The sequence below is a fragment of the Molossus molossus genome, unplaced genomic scaffold (genome assembly GCF_014108415.1).
Source record: "Molossus molossus isolate mMolMol1 unplaced genomic scaffold, mMolMol1.p scaffold_m16_p_7, whole genome shotgun sequence".
In the NCBI taxonomy this organism is placed as follows: Eukaryota; Metazoa; Chordata; class Mammalia; order Chiroptera; family Molossidae; genus Molossus; species Molossus molossus.
Window position 1 is genome coordinate 24,657,735 of NW_023425401.1, and position 25,872 is coordinate 24,683,606.

Sequence of the window (25,872 nt, forward strand, 5' to 3'; positions counted from 1 at the left end):
AGAACACCAACACCCACAGGAAAAATTTGGCAGATTCCAAAGCCCACTATGATCGCCAAAATGGTGAAAAAAAGAAACAAAAGCCAAATAAAAGAACAAGAGACCGAAGATGAGATAAATGAGGTGCAGGTAACCAAGTTAACAGAACTACAATTCAGAGCCATGATCTTCAGGAAGCTCAACAGCATATATAAGCACATAGAGATGCTGAAAATAAGCCAATTGGAAATTACAAACCACCAAGAAGAGATAAAAAATGACATATCAGAAATGAAAAACACATTGCAAGGTCTAAAAAGCAGAGTAGAGGAAGCTGAGGACTGGATCAGTGAATTAGAAGACGGGGTAGAAAAAATCAAGCAATCAGAAAACCAAAAGGAAAAAACAGGAAGACAGCTTAAGAGAACTGTGGGACAACTGGAAATGTAATGATATTCGCATCATAGGAGTCCCCGAAGAAGAAGAAAATGAGCAAGTGTTAGATAATATATTCAAAGAAATATTCCTAACTTAGAAAACTTTCCTAACTTAATGAAGGAAGAAGGCATTAAAGTTCAAGAAGCATAGAGAGCCCCAAGTAAGAAGAACCCAAACAGGCCCACACCAAGACACATAGTAATTGAAATGCCACAAATTAAAGACAAAGAGAGAATCCTAAAAGCAGCAAGAGATAAGCAAGAGGTTACCTACAAAAGAAATCCCATAAGGCTCTCAGCTGACTTCTCACAAGAAACAATACAGACCAGAAGGAATGGCAAGAAGTAATCAAGGTCATGAAAAACAAAGATCTGAATCCAAGACTATTCTACCCAGCAAGGCTATCATTCAAAATAGAAGGTCAAATAAAGAGCTTCCCAGACAAAAAAAGTATAAGGGAATACATTAGCACCAAACCAGAACTGCAAGAAATGTTAAAAGGACTGCTGTAAATAGCAGGACAAATGGGAAGAAAAATAGAACCACACTAAACAAAAATGGCAATGAATAATTACATATGAATAATCACCTTAAATGTAAATGGATTGAATGCTCCCCTAAAAAGACACAGAGTAGCTGATTGAATAAGAAACCATGACTCATCTATATGTTGTTTAAAAGAGACCCACCTCACAACAAAAGACTCACATAGATTGAAATTAAAGGGATAGAAAAAAATCGTCCAAGTAAATGGAAAGGAAAAAAAAGCTCGGGTAGCAATACTCATATCTGATAAAATAGATTTCAAAATGAAGGCCATAACTAGAGACAAAGAAGGCCACTACATAATATTGAATGGATATATCCAACAGGAAGATATAACCTTGATAAACATATATGCACCCAATAAAGGAGCACCAAAATATACTAAAAATCTTCTAGAGGACTTCAAAGGAGAAATTGATAGCAATATAATCATAGCAGGGGACTTCAACACCCCATTGACATCACTGGATAGATCCTCTAGACAAAAAATTAGCAAGAAAACAGAGACTCTAAATGAAGCACTAGACCAAATGGATTTAATATGTATCTACAGAGAATTACACCACAAAAATACAGAATTCACATTCTTCTCAAGTGCACATGGGACATTCTCAAAGATAGACCACATGTTAGGGCACAAACTAAGTCTCTACAAGTTCAAGAAGACTGAAATCATATCAAGCATCTTCTCAGATCACAATGGCATGAAACTAGAAATCAATTGCAAGAAGAACATACAAAGACATTTAAACACATGGAAGCTAAATAGCATGTTATTAAACAATGAATGGGTCACCGAGGAGATCAAGGAAGAAATCAAAAACTTCCTGCAAACCAATGAAAATGAAGACAAAACAACACAAAATCTATGGGATGCAGCAAAAGCAGTTCTGAGAGGGAAGTTCACAGCACTACAGGCCTACCTCAAAAAACAAGAAAAATCTCTAATAGACTATCTAACCTCACAACTTAAAGAACTAGAGAGCAAACAAAAGGAAAACCCCAGAGCAAGCAGAAGGAAGGAAATAGTAAAGATCAGAGCAGAAATAAACAACACAGAGACCAAAGAAACAGTTCAAAGGATCAATGAAACAAAGAGTTGGTTTTTCTAAAAGATAAACAAGATTGATAGACCCTTAGCTAGACTCACCAAGAAACAAAGAGAACCCAAATACACAAAATCAGAAATGAAAGGGGAGAAGTAACAATTGACACCACAGAAATGCAAAAGATCCTTAACAACTACTATGAGCAATTGTATGGCAATAAATTTGACAATCTAAGCGAAATGGACAAATTTCTAGAAACACATAGTCTCCCAAAACTGGAACGGGAAGAGATACAAAACTTGAACAGACCAATAACAACAGAAGAAATTGAAGATGTAATCAAGACTCAACCAGCAAACAAAAGCCCAGGCCCGGATAGCTTCACGGGGGAGTTTTACAGAATATTCAAAGAAGAACTAACACCCATTCTCCTCAAACTATTTCAAAAAATTCAAGAAGAAGGAAGACTTCCAAACTCGTTTTATGAAGCCAGCATAATTCTAATTCCAAAACCAGAAAAAGACACTACAAAGAAAGAAAACTGCAGGCCAAAATCCCTGATGAACATAGATGCCAAAATCCTGAACAAAATACTAGAAAATTGGATCCAGCAATACACCAAAAAAATTATCCACCATGACCAAGTGGGATTCATCCCAGGGATGCAAGGCTGGTACAATATTTGCAAATCAACAAATGTGATACACCACATAAATAAAATGAAGAATAAAAACCACATGATCATATCAATAGATGCCGAAAAAGCCTTCGACAAAATCCAGCATGCATTTCTGATAAAAATGCTCAGCAATGTGGGAATAAAGGGATCATATCTAGACATAATAAAGGCCATATATGAAAGACCTACAGCTAACATCATACTCAATGGGCAAAAACTAAAAGCATTTCCCTTAAGAACAGGAACAAGGCAAGGATGCCCACTTTTGCCACTCTTATTTAACATAGGACTGGAAGTCTTAGCCACAGCAATCAGACAGGAAGATAAAATAAAAGGGATCCAAATTGGAAAGGAGGAAGTGAAACTGTCATTATTTGCAAATAACATGACACTATACGTAGAAAACCCCAAAGACTCCATCAAAATTTACTAGACTTAATTAATGAATTTGGCAAAGTAGCAGGATACAAAATTAATGTCAAGAAATTGATGGCATTCTTTTTTTTTTTTTATCCTCACCTGAGGGCATTTTTCCATTTTTTGTTCAGGTAGAGTGGGAGGGAGAGAGAGGAACAGAGAGAAAGAGAGAAACATCGATGTGAAAGGGACACATCGAGTGGCTGCCACCTGCACAACCGACCAGGTCCGGGGACAAACTGCAGCCGAGGTACTTGCCCTTAGCGGGAACTGAACCCGGGTCTCTCAGGACCGCAGGCTGATGCTCTAACCACTGAGCCAAACCGGCCAGGGCATTGATGGCATTCTTATACACCAATGATGAACTCACAGAAAGAGAAACTAAGAAAACAATCCCATTTACCACTGCGGCAAAAAAATTAAGATACCTAGGAATAAACTTAATGAAAGAAATAAAGGACCTATTTGCAGAAAACTACAGGTCATTGAAAAAATCAATAGAGGAAGATGTAAAAAAGTGGAAGCACATACCCTGTTCATGGATTGGGAGAATTAACATCATTAAAATATCCATATTACCCAAAGCAATCTATAGATTCAATGCAATCCCCATCAAATACCAACGGCATACTTCACAGAATTAGAACAAGTACTTCAAAAGTTCATATGGAAACAAAAAAGACAGCGAATAGCCACAGCAATCTTGAAAAGGAAGAACAAAATTGGAGGGATCCCATTACCAGATTTCAGGTTATACTACAAAGCAACTGTAACCAAAACAGCCTGGTACTGGCACAAGAACAGGCATATAGACCAGTGGAACAGAACAGAGAACCCAGAAATGAACCCAAGGCAATATGCTCAATTAATATTTGACAAAGGTGGCAAGAGCATACAGTGGAGTGAGGACAGCCTCTTCAATAAATGGTGCTGGGAACATTGGACAGCTACATGCAGAAAAATAAAACTAGACCATCAACTTACACCATACACAAGAATAAACTCAAAATGGATAAAAGACTTAAATGTGACTCATGAATCCATAAAAATCCTAGAAGAAATTGTAGGCAACAAAATTTCAGACATCATATGCAGCAGAATTTTCAATGACACATCACCTAAGGCAACAGAAACAAAGGAGAAAATGAACACATGGGACTACATCAAACTAAAAAGCTTTTGCACAGCAAAAGATACAATCATCAAAATGGAAAGGCTACCCACTGTATGGGAGAGTACAATTAACAATGATATATCAGATAAGGGGTTCATTTCCAATATATATAGAGTGCTCATACAACTCCACAAACGGAAGACAAAGAACCCAATTAAAAAATGGGAAGAGGAACTAAATAGACACATCTCCAAACAGGACATAAAAATGGCTAAGAAACATATGAAGAAATGCTCATCATCACTAATCATCAGAGAGATGCAAATTAAAACAACAATGAGGTATCACCTCAGACCTGTCAGAATGGCTGCCATCAACAAATCATCAAACAACAAGTGTTGGCGAGGGTGTGGAGAAAAGAGGACTCTAGTACACAGCTTGTGGGAATGCAGACTGGTGCAGCCACTATGGAAACAATATGGTGTTACCTCAAAAAATTAAAAATTGAACTTCCATTTGACCCATTGATTCCACTTCTAGGAATATACCCTAAGAAGCCTGAAACACCAATCAGAAAGAATTATGTACCTCCATGTTTGTAGCAGCACTATTTACAATTGCTAAGATCTGGAAACAGCCCAAGTGTCCATCAGTAGACGAATGGATAAAAAGCAGTGGTACATATACACAATGGAGTACTACGCAGCTGTAAAAAAGAAAGATCTTTTATCCTTTGAGACTACATGGAGGGACCTGGAAGGTATCATCCTAAGTGAAACAAGCCAAACAGAGAAAGACAAGTATCATATGATTTCACTTATTTGTGAAATATAATGAACATAACAGTCTGAGGAATGGGGTAGTCCCAGAGACGTGGAAGTGGGGTAAAGACTGACAATCCCCAGAGGAGGGGGTGTTGGGGGAGAGATAAACCACAGAACTTATATGCATGTATGCATGAACAGTGGACATGGACAAAAAACTGGGGACAGGGCAGGGAGGGAGGGGGAGGGGAGAATCAATGGGGGGAAAAGGAGAAACATTTATATCAAAAATAATTAATAAAAAAAAAAGCTAGGGTAGCAATCCTCATTTCTGATCAAATAAATTTCAAAATAAAGTCCATAACTAGAGACAAAGAAGGCCACTACATAGTAGTGAAGGATCTATTCAACAGGAAGATATAATGCACCCAATATAGGAGTATCAGAATATATTTAAAATCTTCTGGAGGACTTCAAAGGAGAAATTGACAGTAATACAATCATAGTAGGGAACTTCAACACCCTGCTGACATCACTGGATAGATCCTCTAGACAAAAAATTACCAAGTAAACAAAGACTCTAAATGATGCACTAGACCAAATGGATTTAACTGATATCTACAAAGAATGACACCCTAAAACTACAGAATTCACATTCTTCTCAAGTGCACATGGGACATTCTCTAAGATAGACCACATTTTAGGACAAAAACTAAGTCTCTACAAGTTCAAGAAGATTGAAATCATATCAAGCATCTTCTCAGATCACAATGACATGAAACTAGAAATCAATTATAACAAAAACATGCAGACATTTGTACACATGGAGGCTAAATAGCATGTTATTAAACAATGATAGGGTTACCAGGGAGATCAAGGAAGAAATTAAAAAATTCCCGGAAATCAATGAAATTGAACACACAACATCAAAAAATTTATGGGACGTGGGGAAAGCAGTTCTGAGAGGGAAGTTCATAGCACTACAGGCCTACCTCAAGAAAAATTTCTAATCGGTTATCCAACCTCACAACTTAAAGAACGAGAAAACAAACAAAAAGAAAACCCCAGAACAAGTAGAAGGAAAGAAATTGTAAAGATCAGAGCAGACATAAACAACATACAGACCAAAAAAAAATTCAAAAGTTCAATGAAACAAAAAGCTGATTCTTTGAAAAGATAAACAAGATTGATGGACCCTTAGCTAGACTCACCAAAAAACAAAGAGAGATGACCCAAATACACAATATCAGAAATGAGAGAGAGAAGTAACAACTGCCCTGGCTGGTTTGGCTCAGCGGTTAGAGCGTCAGCCTGCGGTCCTGAGAGACCCGGGTTCGGTTCCCGCTAGGGGCGCGTACCTCGGTTGCAGTTTGTCCCCGGCCCTGGTCTGTTGTGTGGGAGGCAGCCACTCGATGTGTTCCTTTCACATTGATGTTTCTCTCTCTCTCTCTGTTCCTCTCTCTCCTTCCCACTCTACCTGAACAAAAAATGGAAAAACGTCCTCGGGTAAGGATAAAAAATTAAAAAAAAAAAAAAGAGAAGTAACAACTGACACCATAGAAATACAAAGGATTGTTCACAATACTATGAACAATTATACAGCAAAAAATATGACAATCAAAGCAAAATGGGCAAATTTCTAGAAACACATACTCACCCAAAACTGAACTGAAAAGAGATAGAAACTTGAACAGACCAATAACAATTAAGGAAATTGAAGATGTAATCAAGACTCTCCCAGCAAACAAAAACCCAGGCACAGAGAGCTTCACGGGGGAGTTTTACAAAACAGTCAAGAGAGAACTAACACCTATTCTCCTCAAACTATTCCAAAAAATTCAAGAAGAAGAAAGACTTTCACTTGTTTTATGAGTCCAACATAACTCTAATTCCAAAACTAGATAAAGACACTAAAAAGAAATAAAACTACAGGCCAACATTTCAGATGAACATAAATGCCCAAATCCTTAACAAAATATTAGGAAATCAGATCCAGCAATACATTAAAAAAATTATTCACCATGACCAAATGGGATTCATCCCAGGGATGCAAGGTTGGTACAATATTTGCAAATCAATAAATGTGTTACACCACGTGAACAAAATGAAAGATAAAAACCATATGATCATATAATCTTATGATCATATGCTAAAAAGCATTCAACAAAATTCAGCACCCATTTCTGATAAAAAAAAACAGCAATGTGGGAATAAAGGGATCATATCCCGACATAATAAAGGTCATATATGAAAAACCTACAGCCAACATAATACTCAATGGGCAAAACTAAAAGCATTTCCCTTAAGAACAGGAAAAAGACAGGGATGCCCACTTTCACCACTCTTATTTAACATAGTACTGGAAATCTTAGCCACAGCAATCAGACAGGATGAAAAAATAAAAGGGATCCAAATTGGAAAGGGGGAAGTAAAACTGTTATTCTTCGCAGATGACATGATATTGTACATAGAAAACCCTAAAGACTCCATCAAAAATCTACTAGACTTAATAAATGAATTTGGCAAGGTATTAGGATACAAAATTAACATCAAGAAATTGACAGCATTCTTATACACCAATAATGAACTCACAGAAAGAGAAACTAAAAATAATCCCATTTACCACTGAGGCAAAAATATTAAGATACCTAGGAATAAACTTAACTAAAGAAGTAAAGGAACTATTTGCAGAAAACCACAGGACATTGCAAAAAGAAATAGAGGAAGATATAAAAAAGTGGAAGCACATACCTTGTTCATGGATTGGGAGAATTAACATCATTAAAATGTCCATATTACCCAAAGCAATCTATAGATCTATAGATTCAATGCAATCCACATCAAAATACCAACGACATATTCCACAGAACTAGAACAAATACTTCAAAAGTTCAAATGGATCCAAAAAAGATCCTGAATAGCCACAGCAATCTTGAAAAAGAAGGATAAAGTAGGAGGGATCACAGTATCGAATATTAGGTTATGCTACAAAGCCACTGTAATCAAAACAGCTTGGTACTGCCACAAGAACAGGGATATAGATCAATGGAACAGAACAGAGAACCCAGAAATTGACCCAAGACATGATATGCTCAATTAATATTTGACAAAGGTGGCAAGAGCATACAGTGTAATCAAGACAGCCTCTTCAACAAATGGTGTTGGAAAAATTGGAGAGCTACATGCAAAAAATGAAGGTAGACCACCAACTTACACCATACACATGAATAAACTCAAAATGGATAAAAGACATAAATGTGACCCATGAATCTATAAAAATCCTAGAAGAAAATGCAGGCAACAAAATTTCAGATATCACATGCAGCAGAATTTTCACTGATACAATGCCTAAGGCAAGAGAAACAAAGGGAACAATGAACACGTGGGACTACGTCAAACTGAAAAGCTTCTGCAGAGCAAAGAAACAAACATCAGAATGGAAAGGGAACCCACTATATGGGAGAGCATAATCACCAACAATCCATCAAATAAGGGTTTAATTTCCAAAATATATAGAGTGCTCATACAACTCAACAAAGGAAGACAAAGTATCCAATTAAAAAATGGACAGAGAACCTAAATAGATGCCTCTCCAAAAGGACATACAAATGGCCAAGAGACATGTGAAGAAATGCTCAACATCACTAATCATCAGAGAGATGCAAATTAAAACAACTATGAGGTATCATCTTAAATCTGCCTGAATGGCTGCCATCAACAAATCATCAAACATCAAGTGTTGGCAAGGGTGTGAAGAAAAGGGGACTCTAGTACACTGCTGGTGGGAATGCAGACTGGTATAGCCACTATGGAAAACAATATGGAGTTACCTCGAAAAATTAAAAATTGATCTGCCATTTGACCCAGTGATCCCACTTCTAGGAATATATTCTAAAAAGCCTGAAATACCAATCAGGAAGAATATATGTACCCCTATGTTCATAGCAGCATTATTTACAATTGCTGAGATCTGGAAACAGCCTAAGTGTCCATTAGTAGATGAGTGGATAAAAAAGCAATGGTACATATACACAAAGGAATACTATGCAGCTGTAAGAAAGATCTCTTATTCTTTGAGACAACATGGTGGGACCTGGAGAGCATTATGCTAAGTGAAATAAGCCAATCAGAGAAAAACAAATACCACATGATCTCATTTATTTGTGGAATATTATGAACAAAATAAGCTGATGAATAAAATAGACCCAGAGACATAGAAAGGAGTATAGTTCAGACTGACAGACCTCAGAGGAGGGGGGACGGGGAGGATGGATGAGATAAACCAAAGAACTTATATGCATGCATGTGTAACCAATGGACATAGACAACAATGCTGCGGTGGTGGGGTGGGGAGTTGGAGAGTGGGATGGGGCAGAGGGTGTCTAGTGGGGAAAAAGGAGAAACATCTATAACAAAAATAAATAAATTTGAAAAGAAAAGTAATTAAAGGCATAAAATTAGAAAACACGAAGTAGAAGGATCTCTGTCCTACTCAAGTGCTCTACTTGATATATACTTGTTTTTTATTTTATTTTGTTTTTTTTTATCTTTATGTTTAAAGTATTACAGATGTCATCCCTTTCCCTGACCCCCCCTTTGATCCCTTCCTCCCCGCTCCCACCCCCCTTCCTGCTTTCCCTCAACTATTGTTTGTGTCCATTGGTTATGCATATATTCATATAAGTTCTTTGGTTTATCTCTTCCCAGTGAAACCCCTCCCCACCCCCCACCCCAACCCCTTTCCTTCTAAGGTGTACTTATTTTAACTGTATGTTTTCTTCCCATTCTATTTGCCAGATTATTTAGTTGGGAAGGAAAAAGGCTAGACTACTTCATTATAAATAAGTAAATTATATATATCTGATTAAAAGTATAGAACAAGCAATTCCCCTTTTTGTAGAGATTAGTGTTACATTAATTTGGGTGCATAGATATTGCTTATCAATGGCAGGAGAGTGATTACTTTAAGTGGTATTTATTAACAAAAAATTCAATAGGTAATATAGTAAGTGTATTTAAGTATATCAAAGAATTTAATTGTAAATTAATTTGAACCAATCAGTATTGGAAAAAAATGATTTCACATTAAATATTATCAACCCATTATGAGTATAAAGAAAAACATACACTACTTTATTCACTTTTTAAAATAATGTCCTACTCATGAGAAACTACTATAAAAATCAGGTATGGCTCATGAATTGAACTCTCATTTAGTTGGATGGGGAAAATGATATGAAAATGAAGATCTCTCTCTTTATAGTTTTTCAATACTACATGTAATCTGTTTGCAGTTGCCATAGTGCTCATACATTTTTGCCTTTAAACTGATAAAACTAGAGGGATTCTTTCTTTAAGGACTCAAAAGTCTTCTATATAAGAAGCTTTATTCCTTCAGAGAACAAACTATGACACTTTCTACAGCCTATTTCCTGTGTGAGCCCAAGTAGGAGGCTGTGAAGCTTCTTCTAGGCCCTGAAAATATGGTCAGCTCCATATGAAACCAGCAACCATCTGTGGTGATTCCTGTATCTACACCATCCTGACGGGCTGTGTTCTGCCCCAGTCAAAGCTGACACCCACTGTGTGCCTCATTGGTTGAAAGTTCTCCCATGGAAGAGATAACCTTCAGACATTTGAAAACTACCTCTATGACTTTGCCAAATCTGTATACTATCATTAACATTTAAATAAACTTTAAAGAAGCTTATTGTTTAACTTTGTTTTGTTCTAATCAACAAAGGTATTGTTTTGATAGGTAAATTATACTTTTTCTAATGCACATTAAAATAAATAAAATGAAAATACAAAATACGAAAGGCACTGGGTTTAAGCACTGGACAGAGCAATGAAATCCTTACTCTCATGAAGCTTACATTGTAACCAGTTAACACACTCATTAAATGAATAAATATAGAGATAATATCAAGAAATGAGATGAGTTATGAAAAAGAATAAAGAGCAAAAAAATAGCAAATGGCAGTGGGTTGGAAATAATTTGAGGATTGGTGGGTAGACATGAACAATTACAGCTGAGTAACTAGATTTTTATTTTTATTTATTTTTTAATCTTTATTGTTGAATGTATTACAGATGTTTCTCATTGTTCCCCCATTGACCCCCTCCTCCCCACTCCCGCCCCCCTCCCGCCTTTTCCCACACTATTGTTTGTGTCCATTGGTTATGCATATAAGTTCTTTGGTTTATTTCTTCCCACCCCCAACCCCTTTCCCTTTGAGGTTTGTCAGTCTAGCAATGAATTTGTACTTCTTAAACCCTTCACCTTTTTTCATCCATTCCCCCACTACCCTCCCATCTGGCAACCGACAAAATGTTCTCTGTATCTATGAGAATGTTTCTGTTCTGCCTGTTCATTTTGTCCGTAGATTCCATTGTCGATAGATATGTATTCATTGCCATTTTGTTTGTTCATACATTTTATCTCTTTCTTCAAAAAGACCCTTCATCATTTCATACAATAACGGTTTGGTGGTGATGAACTCCTTTAACTTTTTCTTGTCTGGGAAACTCTTGATATGGCCATCGATTCTAAATGACAGCTTTGCAGGATAGAGTAATCTTGGTTGTAGGTTCTTGCTTTTCATCACTCTGAATATTTCTTGCCACTCCCTCCTGGCCTGCAAAGTTTCTTTTGAGAAATCAGCTGACAGCCTAATGGGAACTCCCTTGTAGGTAACTAGCTGCCTTTCTCTTGCTGCTTTTAAGATTCTCTCTTTGTCTTGAACCTTTTGCATTTTGATAATGATGTGTCTTTGTGTGGGACTCTTGGGGTTCATCTTGTTTGGGACTCTCTGTGCTTCCTGGACTTGTATGTCTGTTTCCTTCACCAAGTTAGGAAAGTTTTCTGCCATTATTGTTTCAAACAGGTTTTCAATTTCTTGTTCTCTCTCTTCTCCTTCTGGCACCCCCAAGATGCGAATGTTGGCACGCTTGAAGTTGTCCCAAGGCTCCTTACACTATCCTCATTTTTTTGGATTCTTTTTTCTTTTTGCTGTTCTGATTGGGCATTTTTTGCTTCCTTATATTCCAAATCGATGGTTAGCTTCTTGGATTTATGTACTCTACTATTGAAAATGTGTAAATTATTCTTTATTTCAGTTAATGCCTACTTCAATTCTAACTGTGCATCCATGATTTCTGACTGGTCCTTTTTTATGCTCCTGAGGCCCTCACTAACTTCACTGAGGTTCTCACTAAGTTCATTGAGCATCCTTATAAGCAGTATTTTGAACTCAGCATCTGTTAGGTTGGTTATCTCCATTTCGCTTAGTTCTGCTCCTGGAGTTTTGTTCTGTTCTTTCATTTGGGACCTGTTTCTTTGTCTCCTCATTTTGGCTGCCTCCCTGTGTTTGTTTCTGTGTATTACTTAACGAGAGGTATGGGGCTATCTGAGACCAGATGCTGTTTGTTTGAAAGAATTTAGGAAAACTTGAAGTAGGATCCAAGACAGGCCAATCCTATGGTTAAGCAACTGGCAACAGCTTGGGTGGGCCTGGAAGATGAGTGGGGCGGGGCCTCAGGGACTCACCAGGGCGGGGCTACCAGTGTGAGCCAGGTTGCTGGGGTCCCAGATATGGTGGCTGTCTGCGGCCCCCGGGAAGGGCTCACCAAAGGAACAAAGGCCTCTTAAAGCACGTTTGTCCCGGAGAAAGCCCCCTCTCCAGCCCTCGCTCCAGTGCCAAACAGCTCAGTTCTTCCCTGTGTGTCTCTGGTGCCCCTCGAGCTGCCTCCCCTCTGAGCTCAGAGGGAGAGAGTCCGATAAGTCCGTGCGCGGGCCCTTTAAGGAGCTGCCTGGGGCTCCAGTCGCCTCCGCCTCCCTGAGCCTCAGTTCCCGCTGGTTTTCCAGCCAGAAGTTATGGGGATTCTCTTCCTGGCACTGGAACCCTGAGCGGGGCACCTGGTGTGGGACGGGGACCCCCTCAGTCCTCAGGGAGGGCCTTCCCAGCCGAGGTGTCCTCCTGATTTTTATCCGCCACACGTGGGTGTGGGACCAGCCCGTCCCCTCCGCCCCTCCTACCAGTCTCATGTGGCTGCTGCTTTAATTCCGTAGTTGCAGGACTTCCATTCAGCCAGATTTCAGGTGGTTCTGAATGATGGTTGTTCTGTAGTTTAGTTGTAACTTGGATGTGGTTGTGTGAGGATGTGATACCGCGTTCACCTATGCCGCCATCTTGATTTTTAAATAAAAAAGCAGGATCCATCCTTTTTAATCAATGACATTTTAATTTCCATCCTTAATCTAAAGGATTAGAAATACATTCTTCCTAGTTTTTTAACTGAAGTTTCACTGACAGAAAGATTTTATTTTGACAGAAAAATGCATTAACATCTCTTATTATCACCACCATGATACTCTTGTCCTCATTCTACAGATAAGGAACCTGGGGCCTAATGACATAACTTGATTTTTTTAAGTTCATCAAAATAATAAAACTAGACCTTACAATGCAACAGTGGTTTCTAATTTTTTTTTTTTTTTTTTTATAATGGCCATTTTTTAAACACTTTAAAAATGATATCTGATTTCTCTTCTCCAGATCTTTTAATTGTTATGAGGTAACAACACCTGGGCTTTGAGATTTCTAAATCTAGATGATTTTAACATCAACTACAGATTTGTAACTAAGAGATTCCTGCCTTCCAGTCCTATTTAGTTTACAAACTCTATTATTTTCTTTCAAAAACACAAGTCTCTCTACATCTAGAAAAGAGCATTTCAGCTTATAGAATTCAGGTATCTTGTCCAGGAACTGTAGTAATCAAAATACTAGAAACGAATGATTTTTTTTGAATAATAGAGAGAAGGTTGACTAGAAAAATATTTAATTTATTATAAGAAATTTTGTTTACCTCTATTAATAATCTATAGAAAGAGAACTTTCAGGAGAATAAAATGCTAAAAATCTAGCAAAAGCAGACCAAATTACAAAAAAAAAAAAAAAAAATTAACATTCATTCGTATCATCTGCTTTCTTCCGTTAGGCCATTTATTGAGAGCTATAATAATTGTTAAAAGTTCGCATGGAAATTCAATTGTGTATGTTTGTGTGTGTGTTGAGGGATATGAATCCTTCTCTAAACTCTTGAAATGCGCAAAGCAAAATGTTTGTTTTTCTATTTTGTATTATTTGGATAAACATTAAACTTTTGAACCCAATTTTTTAATCAATTGAACTTTTTTTTAATTCTGATATAACTCTCACCCAGTAGGTTTCTTGTTTGAACTCTTAGTGTAGCTAACCATTCCTAACTTCATTTAATTAGATAGGCAATGCTATATATTACCACTGAAATTTTATTCCCATTTAGTGGATAGATCAGTTCAAAAGGCAACTGAAATTTACCAAGAGATATCTTTACTTGATTATAAATAAGCAAATTCCATGTATCTGACTGAAAGTATAAAAAAAAGTCATTTTCTTCTTTCTTATTCTCTGTAATGAATATTTCGAAATGCTAAACTCTTGAGTTCTGAGACTGTGCTACTTTAAACCAGAACAAAAGGTCTGAGTTATCTAGTAGTTTAACTCGAATTTTGACACAAAGCATCGTCAGACACTTAAATGCACTAGTCCCCTCTACTCACCTATTTTCCCTGTAATTTAAGTAAAGAAATCTATAAATCAATATGAGAGGCACCAGTCGTGTCAATTGCTGGATAATATTCTTTCTTATTTTCTTTTCTGAAAAGCCAGACAAGACATACATTGATTTGCTTAGGGAAAGAAGTTTGAGAAGCACAAATGAGATACTGTGAGTATAAATGAGTTGCTCAGTTGTGGTCTGATGCCCAGACTTAGGCTGAATTCATTTTGGTCTTCTCAGATCAAGAGCTCTTCAAGAGAGTTTCCAGTGGTAAAGCAGAATCAAAAGGCAGCCATCGATAACTTGCCACCCAGAGCCATTCTTTCAAAATGCACAGGGTTGTTTAGGCCTAAAAGAGGAAAGTGCAAGTTGCCTGTAGAAACCCAGTATTTGTAAGAGAACTGAAACAAATACAGTCATGAGAAATCTAATAATTAAGCCTCCTCTCACCAAGAATCTAAATTATGTTCAGGTGAAAGTTGAAAATAATTTGCTCCTCAAACTCATATGTTACTGTTGTAATCCATTTTACTTTTCTTTTTAAAAATTTTATCTTTAGCCCTGGCTGGTTTGGCTCAGCGGTTAGAGCGTTGGCCTGCGGTCCAGAGAGACCCGGGTTCGGTTCCCGCTAAGGGCCCGTAGCTTGGTTGCAGTTTGTCCCCAGCCCTGGTTGGGTCGTGTGGGTGGCAACCACTCGATGTGTCGCTTTCACATCAATGTTTCTCTCTCTCTCTCTCCCTCTCACTCTATCTGAACAAAATATCGAAAAATGTCCTCGGGTGAGGATAAAAAAAAAAAAAAAAAAATTTATCTTTATTGTTGAAAGTATTACAGATGCTCCCTCTTTCTTCCCCCATTGACCCCTCCCCCTGCTCCCCTATACCAGCCCTTTACCAAACTACTGTTGTGCCCATGGGTTATACATATATGCATATAAGTTATTTGGTTAATTTCTATTTAGTTAAAAAGTTAACTTGGATACTCAATAATGTTGGTTCATTATTAAATTCTTCAGATGACAGCAAACTTGGTAGTTGAATTTAGAATATGTTAAGATTATTGAAGCAGCTAAGAACTGGGTACCAACTGCAGAAAAAGCTCTCTCCTGGAGTTTTGTGACTGTATGAATGAATAACTACATAATTTTCAGAAACAACATGGGGTCCAATTTTTCCTGAAACAAACAAAAAAAGTTTCTTTCGCTTTTCTTATTCTGTATAATAAATGTACTATATATAGTGTACATATATTGTTATATTTTAGACAAATATTAGATAAAATACTATTATCCTGCAAGAACATATGATGTAAGAGCTCACCAGATAGCGATCTACATCATAATGATGAAAACAATAAAATGCATATGAGAGACATGGAATTTCTCTGCCTGAGACCAGGCAATGACCAAAGTTCATACTTCTCTAAGAGATAACTTATTTTTATGATTCATAAATCAATCTCTGTACCACAGGCCGACGCTCCAACCGCTGAGCCAAACCGGCCAGGGCTCATAAATCTATCTATCTATCTATCTATCATCTATCTATCTATCTATCTATCTATCTATCTATCTATCTATCATCTATCTATCTATCCATCCATCCATCCATCTAATCTATACATCTATGCATCTATCTATCCATCCAACCACACTTCTGTTTACCCACCCACATGTTTTAATGGTTTATATAAGAAAAAAATGAAGTATAGATGGGAATAAAAATCTCTATGCATAGCTTTTACATTTCTTCATTAAGTGAGCAGTGCTTCCTTGGGTAAGAAATTGGAACCATTGCTTGAAGAGCTTATGAGGATAAACATTGATGTATATAATGACTTAGGACTTCCACATACTAAGGCCATATACTACATATTTTCTTGCCTGGCTAATAAACATAATTAATGACATTTTCAAACAAAATCTGTAAAATAACTTACGTTCATCTTTAAAAAGGCCGAATGACAGTGATACATTAAGATATTTTAAGTTAATTGATTTATAAACCAGTCAAGTATTGATTGTACCATTTTCTGAACTCCTGATGCTTTAGTTTGTAACCTTCGTTTTGAAAATTTCTTGGCATGGTACCTAATTTGACACACCTAAATGTAGTCATGTGCTTGTAACTACTTTATGTAGGTACTCTTTCTACAGGTTACTGTACGCTTCTTGAGGACTTGCTGAATTTCACAACAAACTTAGAGATATAGTGAGGTCCCAAGAAACTTGTTGAATAAATATTCATGAATAATAAAATGAAGTTGCTGACTATCACTTATATAATATTTCTAACTATAAACAAAGCAAGCACTGAATGTATGATCTGTATGGTAAAAGTCTAATTGGATTTACTGATCATGATCTTTATTTCTGAGACTTTGAGAAATCTTTAAAATATTAAGTATTGTTTTCATAAACTGGTTAACATGCAAAGATGAACAAAAAATAAAAACATCTTTTTGGAAAGAATGTCTTTTATTAATGAACAAGAAACTATATTCTCCTACAAAAATATCTCAAAAGTATAATTGTTTCCTTAGTAGATCCCAAATATAAGCTCTGCCTTGAACAGATAAAAATGCACTGACGACAAATTGAATATTTGTACATTTCAAGTCATTGCTGCATAAGCTTCTAATAGCAACTTTGGGGAGGTTATCAGGATGTTGGATTCAGTGTCTACACTAATGGTAAGCTGATTTTTCCAGACTGATTTTAATCATGAGCTATCATAATAGCTTATTGATGCAAAAAGGCTAACTTCCACATTCTGTTTTCCATGGTGGAATCTCTGAATATCCCCAGGCCACTGTTCTTACTTATCTGCAAAACAAGATTATTTTAGGTTGTGACAGAAGAAAGCTTCACTTAATGAACATCATTTGGAGAATACTGTTGAGAGGTGTTTGATTCCGCTTGATTGTAAATGTTTCAGCTAGTCACCAGAGGCTACAGACTCACACACAGACCCCCACTTGCACATCTGAACTCCTTGATGAGAACAAATAAAAGAAGCCTATTGTGTTAACCACTTTTTGTGAAGAAAGCTAATTACAGCTAATTCTGTGTTGCTCATTGTACAGTTTGTGGAATATTCAGGCAATTGTTAAGCACTCAGAGCTGAGAATCGAACACCCTAGGTTTTAATCCAAGCTCCATCCCTTACTGAGAGACCTTCGGGAAAGATAACTCGTGAATAAAGACGATAAAGCACTGATATCCTCAGATTGGTGTGCAGATTAAATAGGTGTTGCATATACAATGATTTGCATTTTGAAGCCCTGCACCAAGCTTTAGTGCTTGTTATTAAGGTCTTAAGGCAGCTCTGTGCAAAGCATGCTGAGATACGAACAACAAAGATCTCTATATAAAGTATAAAGAGAGAATCTACCCATTTGCTAGGACTGTCATAGCAAAACATCACAGACTGCGTGGCTTAAACAACCAAAGTGGATTTCCTCACAGGTCTGGAGTCTAGAACTCCAAGATCAAGGGCTGGCTGGGTTGATTTCTTCTCGGGTTCCTTTCCTTGACTTGTCAATGTTTGTTTTCTCTCCGGTGTACACAGGGCTTTCTATGTGCGTAGCTGTGTGTCCTAATCTCTTATAAGGTCACCAGTCATTCTGGATTAGAGTCCACACTCGTTACATCATTTTATCCTCACCCGAGGACATTTTTCCATTTTTTTTTGTTGTTGTTGTTCAGGTAGAGTGGGAGGGAGAGAGAGGAAGAGAGAGAGAGAGAGAAACATCGACGTGAAGGGACACATCGAGTGGCTGCCACCCGCACGACCGACCAGGGCCGGGGACAAACTGCAACCGAGGTACGTACCCTTAGCGGGAACCGAACCCGGGTCTCTCCGGACCGCAGGCCGACGCTCTAACCGCTGAGCCAAACCGGCCAGGGCACACTCGTTACATCATTTTAAATTAATTTCCTCTTAAAGACCCTATCTCCTAATAAGTCCCATTGTGGGGTATTGGGGATTCGGACTTCAACATATGAACTTTGGGGTGATGCAGTCCACCCATAACAAAGAATGTCAAGATTATCAGGGATAATAGAATGTGCAAGATCAGACAACCTTTAATAGAGTTTAGGACTGAGGCCCTGAAGGGCTAGAGAACTATCATGAAGATTTTTAATATCTCAAATATCTCAGTGCCATATACAGAGTAGACACACAGTTCCTGTTCGTTAGCTATACAGAGTCTAAGGGGACTGGATTTGGGTAGGTGGCCATATGTAAATATATTTCTGAATAATAATTGGACTTTATACTTCATATTAATATATGCATCAACTTATAAATAATATTCTTAATAAAATATACCTTATATAATATTTTATTAATACAGGATGAGGCAAAAGTAGGTTTACAGTTGTTTATATAAAAAATTGCCCCGCCCTGTATATTACAGTTAGATATCATTATTATAGAATATATAACATCATAATAGACTATGACATATTAACCTAATATGTCTTAATGTATGTTATATACTAATATGTTGAAGTGGAAAGACTAATTAGGAGAAACTTGCCATTTGAAAGAAATGATAGATGGAAAAATATATTAACATTTTAGGAAAGGACAGCTGTATTCACTTAATATTTAGGAGATAAAATTGACAATACTTAAAGATGTTTTGGATGTTATGGCTCATAAATGTAGGAATAACTCCTACATTTCAGTCTTATATACCTGGATGCATGGAGGTGTGATTCTTTAAAATGGAGAGCGAGGGGAATGGATAAATTTTAGGAAAACATACTGAGTTCCATTTTGAAAATGACAATCTTGAAATGCATTTGAGATTACCAAGTAGATAAAGTGGATATTTCAAATAGTATATCTATTTTGCTGGAATAAGCCTCGTCTAGCTAAAGAATTATATTTTTGCAGGATTATGTATAGATGCTAATTTTAGGCTTAGACAGTTGGACATCTACCATGTTAAAGAGTACAGTAATAATAAGGAAAGGTAATCTGTTGTGTCAGTCTATTGACGAAATAGATAGAAATCAAATCATCACACCAAGAAGTCTGAAACAAGACTTGTGTAAGCAGCGGGGGGCAGTGCATTGGATTTAGTGGTGTGAAAGTTACTGATGATCCCCCCTGTGAGTTCCTCCTCCATGATCATTGAGCCCCTCATGCATGAGCACTAGTGTAGGTTGAAATAAAACTGGGAGGTGAGGAGGTAGAATCTGTGTGTAGACACATTTACACATAATTGGGAAGTTTGGCTTTGAAAATGGGCAAAAAGCTGATAGCATGTGTCTTGGAAAGGTTTGTAAGATCAAATAAAGGGAACACTTTTTTAATGGCAGACATTCTGAACAAGTTTACAAACTCACTGTAAAGATCCAGATGAGAGCAAAATGTGCACATACTGACAGATAGGAAAGATTGCCGATAAGTCACAAAGAGATGGGATGCAAAGCCCACTTGAAGAGCAGGGTCCTAGGCGGAAAGGGGAGTGCTCCTCTGCTCTAACCGGACAGAGGAAAACAGTGTGGTGAGCTGTCGGAAGACCTGTGTTATGCTTGGTAGAGAGACACTGAGAGGGCTATGAAAGCTTCTAATGAAAGTAAAAAAAAAAAAAAAGATTCACATACCTGATAAAAAAAAAAAAAAGAGTTCCTACATATTATTCACCCTCCTTCTCCCAAGGACAACATCTTATATAACCAACATACAATTATTAAAACCAGGAAATTGGTATTGCTACAATACTATTAGTAACTAAATTATAGGATTATTTCCATTTCAATCGTCGTATACTTCATTCAAGTTTTATCAATGTATAGATTCATGTAACTACTGCCACAAACCAGAAAACAAAACTGAGCCATCCCCCAAAGAAAGTCCCTCAGGCTACCCCTTCATAGTCAAACAAACTCCTCTCCTCATTCTAACCCCAGGTACCACAGCTCTCTTCTCCATTACTGTGACTGTCTTCTCAAGAATATCCCGTAAATGCAATCATACAGTATGTCACGTTTGAGATTTCTTTTCATTCAACATAGTGCCCTTCAGATCCATCCAAGTTGTTGTGTTCAGCAATAATTTGTTCGCTTTTTATTGCTGAGCACTTGTCCATTGTAAGAATGAACCCTAATTTGTTCATTCATTCACCCGCTGAAGAACATATGGGTTCTTTCCAGATTTTGCTATTACAGATAACATTACAATGAACATTCATGGTCATTTTCTTGTATGAACATACATTTTCATTCCTCTGAAGTATAATCCCAGGGATGAGACTGCTGGATTATATATTTATCTTTATGAGGAATTGCCAAAATGCCAAAATGTTTTGTAGTAAAGATTATTTGCTGATAGGGGGATAGGGTGACAGATGTAAATATTTGAGGAGGAAACCAGTTTTGAAACATATGCTAGCTTTCATATAAAACTCATAAATTATTTACCATTGAGATGACTCAAGTATACCCCATCAAAAACATGAACATACACTGAATATATTCAAATATTACGTTTTCGGAGCATGCTTCATGTCTACTTAGAGTTTATTACGTGTCTAACTAGGCACACATTCATCACAGGATAAATGAATAAATCAATGGAAAAAGGCTTTGCTTTAAGAGATATGTTAAGGTAAAATTTTTTTAATAATATGTAAATTTTATTTGTTAATCTCTTCACCAAATATCAATAGTATCTAAAGATTGCAGCCATTCTGAAAAATAAAGAGTGGTATTTATTTGCATATGCACCTGTGTATTTGGTATATATTGTTTAATTCCTGAACATTATTAAATAGAGGAAATATTCTATTTACTTATTAATCACAGTTATATAATTATAAAAATGACAACTGCATGTAAATGATAGTGGGAAAAAATTGAGTTTATTCCAGCCTGAAGTCAGCTGCGCACGTACAGCTCAAGGTGTCACCAAGTGTCACATCATAAAATTCTGTTGGTGAAGAAAGTACTCTAAGGAGACCCCAGGTTGGTAATGTGTCTCTTCACACAATGTTCTTTGATGCTCAAAAAGGCCACTTTACTTTTCAACCCGAGTTTCTCAGATAAATATGAAAACAGTTTTTCATCTTGAAGATGAGATGTAGGTTAGGAACCCGACCACGTGACTGTTTATATTAAAAGCACTCAAGTTTAGAGATGAAGACTTTATAGTTCTTTTTTATTCGTTTTCAAAGTAGTGCTGAACAGACCCTGAATTTTTAAATATTAACATTTCTTTTGGATTTCAAGAGAAATCATATTGAGAAATCCAACTTTTGCTATCTACTGGATTGCACCAAATAACATATCAAGGTGTGATCATTCTATATATATATATGTTTTTATTGATTTTTTTAGAGAGAGAGGAAGGGAGACAGAAATAGAAACATCGATGTGAGAGAGAAACATCGATCGCCTGCCTCCTGCCCGCCCCCTACTGGGGATCAAGCCCTCAACCCAGGCACGTGCCCTGACTGGGAATCAAACTGGCACCTCTCATCTTAGTTCATGGGACGATCCTCAATTCACTGAGCCACACCTGTTGGGCTGATATTCTTTTTAATCCTGTTTTTTGTTGTTGTTGTTGTTGTTGTTCAGATAGAGTGGGAGGGAAGGAGGGAGGGAGGAAGGGGGAGAGAGAGAGAGAGAGAGACAGAGAGAAAGAGAAACATCGACATGAAAGGGACACATCGAGTGGCTGCCACCCACACGACCCAACCAGGGCCAGGGACAAACTGCAACCGAGGTACGTGCTCTTAGCGGGAACCAAACCCGGGTCTCTCTGGACCGCAGGCCGATGCTCTAACTGCTGAGCCAAACCAGCCAGGGCTTAATCCTGTTTTTTTATATATGTTTTTGTTATACTGACATCAACCTTATAAGCACATGGATTATGAAGTGTTCTGAATAAATTAATTTCCAGATAATTAAAAGTTTTCTTTTCTGGTTTCAAAGTGTCTTTAATAAAACTGTCTTTAATAAAATCTTTCAATAATATATCACTAGGTATTTCCCCAAGTTAGCATATTTAAAATAGTAAAAATTATTTAATATAATACTAAAAAGTGTGGGCTATTTCTATGAAAACCTATTCTTTTGTGGGAGGAGTTTGTAAAATAGTCTGTAACCATTTTCATTCACTGTCTTTTCTCTTGTCATTTCAGGATACTGTTTGACAATTGGTTTGCATTGGGCCAACCTTCAGAGAGATTTGAGTTTTCTTGCATTGTATTTATTGTGAGGTGGGAGCACAGAAATTAAGTTACTTTAAATGACATTCAACTTCTCTCTGGAAACAAGAAGTAAGGAGCTACCTTTCAAGTCAGGGATTCTAAACTGGCATAATATAGTAGGGAATTAAAATACTGAAAGACTGACTTTACTATAATCTGGATACCTTCTGGTGTAAAATGTGATGCTAAATATAAAAACCACAACATGTAGTTTTTAAGGAGTCACTCAGAGTACAAAAAAAAAAAAAATCCTCCCAGACAATTTCTTTCTTTTGGGGACACATTTGATATTATGATTTGAGGCAGATCTCTGCTTTTAATTTTTAAAATTCTAACATTCATTTTGTTAGAATTAGTCTGTCACCCTCTTCATGGTTAGCGCCTTGAGGACAAAGGCTTATGTCTTTATCTTTACACTGACCTTCAATGATACTTCACCAAAAGTTTATTCAAATGACAGCGGGTTGAATTGCAAAGGCTGCATTATAGATTTAAAATGGTCTTAGGACAGGGAATGAGTGACCAACCCCGCAGAAACAGTCTTGCTTTCTCCTGAAGCCTTCTCTTCTGACCAGCAGCCAGGAACTTTGTTCCTTAGCCCTCCTGTGTCTCAATAAAATTCTGTTTCCACAACTTTCTACTCACCCAACGTGGAGCAAAATGAAGAGCTCTTCTTATATCTAGAAAACTTATTTCATCTAAAACCCATCTTCCCGAGTTCTCCCAAAGAGCAGGGAGAATTCAATGTAAATCCTGTTGGGGAATATTTCTCTAGAATTCCCATACTTCCTTCAAGTAGTTAACAAACGAATTCTAATATTGGGAAACATACATGTATATCTACAAGGTGTGAACAGGCATACCTAGACACATTCTTGTGCTTCAATACATGTGTGCGTGCATTGAACTTCACACATTTATTCCAGATAGTTTGCCTTTTCTCAACTTCCATTTTTGAAGAGATTTTTAATTTGTGTTTTTAACCCTACAAAATCCAGACTGTGGATGAGATGGAACAAAATATCTCTAACTGAGCAACACATAAAATAGGTTTCTTAATGAGAGGACAATTGAATAGATATACAGTCATCTCTCGATATCATGCATGCCAACAGACAGAACAGAAATATAAGAAAACTCAGGCAGTGCTGGAAAGCCATCTGACAGCCCTTCTCAGCTTCGGAGCGTGGAGCCAGCCCCAGGAGGTCGGGGTGCATTAAGTAAATTCCTGAAAGCTTTAACAAGAGTTTGACTTTGACGTGAATATTTTGCTTCCCCAATATTCAAATGAAAGATGGGGGATGGCGATCCAATTGGAGAATTATAATACAGCTTCCTATGTAGCCCATATTTATAATTTACTTAAAAAAAATATATTGCCAATGAAGGAAGAAGACCAGCTAAAATCAACTTCAGAGTCAGTGATGTCTATCAGCCAATTTCTTACGGAGGCCAGCTCTCTTCCCCCCTCTAAAAGGAAAATAGAGAGACGAGCAAATAGAAAAATTCTGTCTCTGTGGATTTTGCATTTATTTCACTCTTAATATACAACTACATTTTTGGCAATAAAAACAGAGTCGTAATTTTCAATGTATGGCCCTTGAATGTTTTATGTAGTTCACAGATAGGAAGCAGGAAGGCTAGATGCTGATGGAAATCTATGAAAATTTTAATGTGTTTGCATACATGCCTTTATCCGAACAGAAATTCCAGACTTTCAAAAAGAGCATGATGTAGAAATATTGAGAACCAGTGCCTCAGAGCACAGTTACTCATTCCTGATCCTTTTAGTAGTTTTATTTATACACTTTCAATATAAGTTAAGATGAATCAAAAATCATATACTGAATGATGAAAAGGACTTTAGTATTTATCATGTCCGATCCTCTAAAGGGTTGCTGAATCCTACTTATCAATCACATATTCTAATTCTGGTATACTCTAGGCCAGAGTCAGCAAATGTTTTCTTAAAGGACCATACAGCACATATTTTAGGCTTTGGAGACAAGAAACAACATTAAAGATATTATACAGATAACTATGTAACTATTTAAAATGTAACCATTCAAAAAATGTAAAATTCAAATTAGGCAGTGGGCTCAATTTGGCTTCTCTCCCTATAATTTGTAGAACTCTGCTCTATAAGAACAATTATACTTTAAAATATTATTGGGTTTTAGCTTCATGAAATGAATTGACAGAGTTATTTCCATTTTAAAGGAAGGAAGAAAGGAAATAGTTATGTACCTTCTAGCTACATGAAGCACTACATTAAATGATTTATGAATATTGTTTCTTTAAAAGCACAAAGTAGCCCTGGCCGGTTTGGCTCAGCAGTTAGAGTGTTGGCCTGCGGTCCAGAGACACTCGGGTTCGGTTCCCGTTAAGGGCACATACCTTGGTTGCAGTTTGTCCCTGGCCCTGGTTGGGGTCGTGCGGGTGGCAGCCACTCGATGTGTCCCTTTCATGTTGATGTTTCTCTCTCTCTCTCCCTCCCACTGTAACTGAACAAAATATGAAAAATGTCCTCAGGCGAGGATTAAAAAAAAAAAAGCACAAAATAATCTTGTTAGTAATGTGTTGTTACAGACAAGTTGTAGATAAAGAAATTCTGGAATGCTTAGTAATTTTTCCAAGATCATTTATTTTGATTTTTGGAATCCAAGGACTGTGCTGAGAGCTGGGGATGTAGCAGGGGACACGACACTGGGTCTGGCCCTAATACCTATGAGGGGAGGACAGGCCAGTGACTAGGCAATAAATCATCAGCTAGGCCATAAACCGAGGGCCACGGAGGAAGTGACGTCAAAACATTGACATAAAGGAGGTTCGCGAGTTTGAGAAAATTGGAAAATTGTTTCTGACCAGTATAATTGTGTTTATGAATATCTGCACATGTGAGACATGTTTGGGGAACTGCAAATAGCTCATTATAGATAAACCAGGAGTTACGAGGTGATAAGAGTTAGAGATGGACTGGACAGGTGAGCAGGTACAAGATCATAAAGAATTCTGCAGGTCTTTGTAGTGGATATTTGGCAATTTAGCTAT